Here is a 7,463-nt window from a genome sequence, read left to right as displayed (position 1 = left end):
TTTTTAAATCTGTCCTGGAGCACTGCGTCTGTCCCTTCTGGCCACACTTTAATTGTCCTCACAGCAGGTTTCACACGTTGGATGAGTGGTGAATACCGAGGTGTGAGGAACAGGGAGAGATGGTCCGATTGTCCAATGTGGGGGAGGGGTGTGGCTTTGTAGGCTCCAGCCAGGTTGGAATACACATGGTCTAAAGTCTTGTCTCCTCTGGTGTGTCAGGAGACATGTTGGTGGAATCTGGGGAGGACTGTCTTTAAGTTGGTGTGGTTGAAGTCGCCAGCAACAATAAAAGCAGCCTCGGGGTGTTTATTCTGGTGTTTGTTAATGGCTGCAGAAAGTTCTTTCATGGCCAACCTAGCATTAGCGTCGGGGGGTATATACACGGCAGTGAGTATGATCGAAGTGAGTCCATAATCTGTCTGTTGTTAGTGATGGAGAGCCGTATCTCATCCATTTTGTTTGCCAGAGAACGGACATTGGCGAGAAAAATACTGGGTAAAGGCAGCCGGTGTGGTGTTAGCTTTAGCTTAGCCCGTAGCCCTCCGTGCCTACACTGTAAAAAAAATCCGTAAAAATACAGTACAATCTACTGTATAAACGTGAAGGAATTTTCCGTATTAGTCATTTACAGGTATTTTTCTGTATTTCTCAACTACTGCAATGCATTGTGGGAAAAAGAACCTGAAAAGGAGGGAAAAGTAAGCGCAAGAGCAGCCATTAGGCTTCTTTCAGGCTTCATCTGGATTTTGGATTCTGAAGTTGGAGAAACTGCCTTCAAATTTCTGTGGTAAGTATTAAAACTCATGTTTCGTTTTATTAAAATAATGTTTTTCAAAAGACTCCGTGTTTTTATTTAGAAAGAATTGTTAATTTATTTGTTAACTGGTTTCGGCTGTCTCCAGACAAGTCAGGAATATTTTGCTGACTCATTTTTTAAAATAATTGTTATTTAGGTTTAACATGACTTAAGCTTTATTTTAATTAATGTTAAAATAATTTTTACTGTGATACCACCAGTTTTGCCCTTCAGTGGCTGAACCAGTTTTCATAAATATTATAGTTAGCTGTCTGTGTCTCTCTGGGTATTACACAGCTGTGACTGCTAACTAGCTAATTAGCGAAAGTCAGCGATGTGGATAACTGGGAAAGTGAGAACTTCATGGTTCTAGAAATTATTCTAGGACTCTAATAAGTACTGTATCAATACCTGTGTTTTACAGTTGGCTCTACTGTACACTTTAAAGGGTTTCAGGCAAAGTTACACTAACCCTAGTTTAAGCCTCAGACCTTCCTGGCTGACGCTAGCAAATGCTAATGTTAGCCTCTGATTTGGGCTGCTAAAGTAAAGACTTTTAGCTAGCTGACCAGCATAGATTATTTCGGTGGTTAACAGACTGTAGTGGTAAAATTATTGAAAGTATAGTTTCACCTCAGCACATTTACAATTACAGTATGTCTATTTTGTAGCACATAGAAATGTTTAGTTAATATTTACAGACAGACACATTTTCCCTGTAACTGTGTTTTTACTCCAACATTTGTTGAAAATGTAATTTATGAAATGCTGAGCAGCATTTCTTGTATGTGGAATATTTTTGTCACCCCACTGTGCTAATGTGATTAAATACTAAAAATTATTACTAAAAAAATTCAATAATAAATCAATAATAACTATTTCTTGATTGAACTATAATGTAAGCGCAGTGCTGGTGTGCAGGGGCTCTATATGCCTTGTCTATATCAAGCTTTTAGCCAAATATAAGCAGAGATATTTGTATCTTTCTTAAAAATCCAGATCCTTACAGATTATTTGAGAAATGGATCAACAGCTATCACTACTTGAAGCACTTTAAGTCCTGCAGTGGAAAAATATCCCTTATTTCACCTTTGATCACACACTTTGGTTTTCCAGTGCAGAGCAATGGCCAAGAAAAGGAAAGACTTCCCCGAGTGGAAAAAAAAGATGAAGATACAAGCTGGTGATGATCCAGAGCAGCTGGTCTCAGGAAATGAAGAAAAACCCTGATCACCTTCTCTACAAACACAAGGTGAGTTTAATGTTGTGGTTGATTTAGTTTTTCAAGGTATGTATGTTACTTTAATTATAAACTGCTTTTGTTGCAACAGAATGGTGTTATGTGTATGCAACTCTACGTGAATTATAATCCTTTGTAGGGCTGCGTGATATGACCAAAATCTCATATCCCAATATAAGACGTATCTCTCCTGATAACGATATATATCACAAAATAGTGCATTTTCTGTAAATTCTGTGATTCTCGGGCAACTCGACTTATGTGAAATGTTTTCAGTTGGGCGTCGTGTACCTGGAGTCGAGTGTTTTGACCGATGCATAAAACTATACATTTTTAGACATGAGTTTAAATGGCCGCCATTTTCTTTCTGAGTATTTATTACACGGCGTGCTGCAAGGAAAAGCCTGTTCTAACGTTTGAGTCTAAGGATTATTTTGAGCACCTGACGACTCTTTTTTTGCTTTTCATTCGTAAACTCTCTCGAAACTCTTTCATGTGATTCTTGTGTAGGTGGTTAAGGAGGTTTGTCGTGTTCGAGTGGTGGTGGGGACCAGTTTGTGGCATAATTTGCATAGTACAGTTTTCTGGGGCGTGTCAGACTTTTCATAACCAAACCATGTCCATGCTACAGAGGTAGCCCCTCATTTAACAATAAGGTCCTCGATTTCTTTTGACTGGTCCTTCTGGTTCTGCCTCATCCTTGCTGGCCATGCTGGTATTCTCTGTGCCTTCGTCTGCGTGGTGACTGTAAGCGCCATTTATAGTTACTTGATGTTTTTATTTGAGGTCATTTGTTTGATGCATATTCTGAAATTTTATGTTTGAGAATAATGTATATCATTTCAGTTTAGTTTGAAAAGTCTCAACAGAAACTTGAGCTTTATTGTGAAAGGTTTATGTGGAAAATAAACAAGCGGACGGCGGAGCCACACGATGGTTTTATCCTCATTGTTGGTAACGAAAGTACGCGTAAAAACAGTCACTTGTCCGTCCATAGTGTGGTTATTTTAAGTATAAGAGAAGGAGAGAACTTTAAGAAATAATATAGCCACTACAGTGACCATCAAAACCATGAAAAAAATATTGCCGTAAACAGTTTATTTTGCAACACCACAAAACAAAGAATAGTGTATAATATGAAACGATAGACATTTTTATATCGTAATCTGATATATATCGTCATATCGCACAGCCCTAATCCTTTTTTTGTTTATGTTGTTTATGCTCTAGGTAAAAAAAAATTATAAAAATACAAACTTTTTAAAAATGTCTTGTTGTTTCTCTTTTTTTCTCAGAATAAATTGCGACTAGTCTCAATGGCTGACACGGAGGAGCAACACAGCGACACGTTAACTCCGACTGCTGCAGTTCCTGTATGAACTGAGCAACTCTTAAAATCCAAGGAAAAGCTGAGTGTATTTTACTTAAAGCTCAGATGGACCTTGATGTACTAACATGCAGGCTGCATTCAGGACTTTGTCACACTGTTATATGAAGAGCGGTAACAAGACTTTGTAGTAATTTGTCTTACTATTGTCTTATTTGTTGTGATTTAGGGTCTGTGCGCACTAGCAGAGGTTTTTGTTTGTAACTGTAACCTCGTTTTCAGAGCCTTGTCTAACATTTAATGGTCATGAAATATGTCAGCCTTTTTCCTCTACTTAACCAGCTTAGAGAATTTGAACACCGTGGAGAAAAAGGTGTGCATTAAGGATTTTGAACTATGATGTTTAAGTGTTGTCACTGCTGAGGATTCGTGGACACAGATCCTTATTCACTATGCTGCTGTTTACAGTTTAACTTTTCATCAGAACAAGCACTTCTAATTATACTTTGCTCCTCACTGACAAAACAAGTCCCGTAAATACACTTTTATCTTTAAGTTTGGGACAGTAATCTGTCTTAATTTATTATGTGTTGTAGTTATCATATGGGGAAAAGTCCTGTGGTTATCCATCCTTCCTGTTCGAATAAACCCAAAGTTCAGGAACATCTTCTTTAGATCTGTTCAGTTGTATTCATGTGGCACCACTTAAACAGTCAACAAATTTTGACTCAAGTATGTTATATTGTAAGGTAAAGAGCCCAAAGAGTTAATCTCAGACAAATGTTCACACAAATGTGAATTACATTCACTTCATTAATGAAGTGAATGTAATTCAGTAATCAAAGGTGTTTGGCTATAACTGACTACATGTGTATACTGTATCATAAGTGGACAGAGATGGATGTAAACCACACCTTAACCATTTGGCTGAGGCAAAACTACCACAAGGCAGTGATTCTAACTAAAAGGTACTCTGGATATTATTAAATGTGAACATGTCGTTAAATATGACATTTTTTGTTTGTCAGGTGTCCTGTTTGAAGAAAACACTTGGTAGCCACTTGAATGAATGTAAATAAACACATTTACATGAGGGCAACCTGATTTCAAGGAAATAAAAATGCTCAAATTTGAAAGCTTGTGAGTTATTTTGTTCATGTATCAGCTGTTTAGTAGTTTTATGACAAGATGGATGCTGTCATTATATTTAAGTATAGTGTTTGAGTTAAGGAGAATAAAAGAATATTTAACATTAATTGTACCAATGTTGTTGTGTACGAAGCACAAATTAATTTAAGTTTTAATTTATGAATTTTTGAGTACATGGTGTACTAGGTTGTAATTGCATAGAAATGTACGTTTAAGGATATAAAGAACTATATTTAATGAGTTACAGTGAAAAGAAGTGCTTGGAAATAGTAATATAAACAGAAATTTCAATTTTTCTATTAACGGAAAATATCAGTTAATGATACAGAAAATATACTGTGAATAAACGGAATTTTCTGTTTTATAGCTGAAGGAAATGTCCGTAAATAGTACAGAGAGTATACTGTAAATCTACAGAATTTTCCGTTTTATCATTTACAGAAAGGTCCGTCAAACCTCCGTAAAAAAACAGAAAATGTACTGGCAGAAAATTACCAGGACATTCTCTGTTTTTCTACGGAATATTTTTTTACAGTGTACCTCGCCTTTGTTTACGATCTCGGCGCCGTCTGCGTGCACTTCCGCCCAGCCGGGGAGAGTGGGCAGCCTCCGGTGTTCTGGAGATCTCTGGGATGAGTCGGAGATCGGCGATAAAACTGTTGGAGTTGTGAGTCCAGATGTCCAGAAGCTCTTGTCTGCTGTAGGTCAGCAACGCACAGCAATTCTGGACGAATAATCCGGTTAAAAGTAGATAAAAAACCGCTAAATAGCAGATTCTGGAGAGACACTGAGCCTCGCGTTGTTCACGCGCCGCCATCTTAAGTTAAGGCTGGATCAGGTGATTTCCTTGAATCCTTCCTTTGTTATGCTGTAATAAGTCTAGGCTGCTGGGGGAGTCCCATGATGCACTAAACATTTCTTCTTCAGTCACCTTTCTCAGTCACTATGTGTTCATACACCACCTTGCATTTAATTATGATTAGCTGAGGGTCTCTTCCACGGTGTGTGCTGTCCTGTCTTCAGGAAGACAGGCCATCCCTCCCTGAGCCTGGTTCTGCTGGAGGTTTCTTCCTGTTAAAAGGGAGTTTTTCCTTCCCACTGTCGCCAAAGTGCTTGCTCATAGGGAGTCATATGTTTGCTAGGTTTTTTTCTGTATGTATTATTGTAGGGTCTATCTTACAATAGAAAATGCCTTAAGGGGAGGTTGTTGTGATTTGGTGCTATATAAATAAAACTGAATTGAATTGAACTACTTCAGCCTCCGGTCTAAAAACTAGTTGCTTCTTTTGTTCAACATGCAGAATCCAGCAGCGATTTCAGAGATATTTTGGCTTCATTTCTGTGAAAATGGGCTATTATTTTCAAAATACAAAGTTCTTAAACATCTTCATAATATCATGGAAATAATTTTAGACTTCTGTTTAAAAAAACGAAACACTAAAGAATACTTTCCATTTCCTAGAGCTGTGGTCAACTGAAAAGCTTCATATTTTTAAATAAGGCCTTTAATTTTTGAAAATCTGACACACATCTACTTTCAGTCTTTTCACTGTTGTCTATTGTCCATTGGTATGTGTATGTGTGTGTGAGAAAGACAGGAGTAGATTTTAATAATAAATGACATCTTACATAGTTGAAGTTGTGATGATGTTACTTTAAATTGTAATATGATATGAACTGGAAGAAGATGAATCACTTCAAAATATGTGTTTGTTTCCCATACTGTATGTTCATACTTAAAATCACAGATAGTCATGGAAACACTGACAGACATAAGGATAGACAAATGGGAGTTTTTGGACGTTACTTCAGAGATACAATAACTGCTATTTTTTGGATTTTAGTGTGTTGAATTCAAATATAAATAACAACTGAAAACAATGGCTACTGTTTCTAAGATTTTTATAAAAAACATTTTACATGTGTAAATTGTTTAGGTCATTTTAATTGTAGATGTTAAAATTATGTTTAAAAGCCCTACATAGAGAAGATGTATTGTGAAAACTTAAGGAAAATATAACAATTCAACTACATTTTATGGTGGCACAGTGCACAAAATCACAACAGTTGCCTCAAGGCACTTTATATTGTAAGGTAAAGACCTTACAATAATAAAGAGACATAGAAAATCTGAACAATCAGATGACCCCCTACGAGCAAGCACTTTGGTAACAGTGGGAAGGAAAAACTCCCTTTTAACAGGAAGAAACCTCCAGCAGAACCAGGCTCAGGGAGGGACAGAGATCTGCCACAACTGGCTGGGGGTGAGGGGAAGAAGACAAGACAAAGACAGGCTGTGAAAAAGAGCCAGAAATGAACAATAACTAATGATTACATGCAGAATGTGTGTAAACAAATTGTGAGTAATAAAGGTGGGTGAAGAAGAAAGAGTGCATCATGGAAATCCCCCAGTAACCTAGACCTATTGCAGCATAACTAAGGCTGGATTCAGGGTCACCTGAATATAGTCTTACTATATTCTTTATGCAGTCCAGATAGAAAAAAGGAGCAGTGGAAAGTAATTTTTTATAATGTAAACAATTTAGTCATGTGTCCTTTTGGTTTAAAGGAAGGTGTGGACAAATAAGATGATTTGTTTTGGTGTAACTTGGCCGATCAGCAATGAGTGACCAGCAACCATTGCTGTTGACCTTGATCACATGACTTTCCACAGTTGCCATTGCGTTCATGTTCATACAGCGCCATGTGTTTGACAAACTGATGTTACCGAAGCTAAATTGCAGGGACTCTGCTGCAGTTGTTGATTGTTCACAATTTCACCCTGTTAATCAGTCAAGTTTTTGTTTATCTGGTAAAAGGATGACTCGACAGACAAAGCCAGTCTGAAAGCAAGCCTCCATTGAGGAGTAGCGATTACACAGTTCAAGTTAACTGGATGGTGAGCCAACCCATGAATGGATGTAAAGCGCTTTGGGTGCCTTGAAAAGCGC

General features: G+C 37.5%; 1 long non-coding RNA gene across 1 annotated transcript; it reads left to right on the top strand.

Moving 5' to 3' along the window:
* The first annotated feature begins 564 nt into the window (after window positions 1–564).
* LOC113037020 (uncharacterized) lies at window positions 565–4,149 on the top strand. Its single transcript, XR_003274542.1, has 3 exons — window positions 565–787; window positions 1,913–2,048; window positions 3,332–4,149. It is a non-coding gene; the product is annotated as an uncharacterized LOC113037020 (long non-coding RNA).
* Window positions 4,150–7,463: the final 3,314 nt, after the last annotated feature.

The sequence above is a fragment of the Astatotilapia calliptera genome, chromosome 14 (genome assembly GCF_900246225.1).
Source record: "Astatotilapia calliptera chromosome 14, fAstCal1.2, whole genome shotgun sequence".
NCBI classification, from domain to species: domain Eukaryota; kingdom Metazoa; phylum Chordata; class Actinopteri; order Cichliformes; family Cichlidae; genus Astatotilapia; species Astatotilapia calliptera.
The sequence above is the reverse complement of the archived record's forward strand: the minus strand, read 5'-3'. Positions and strand labels throughout refer to the sequence as shown.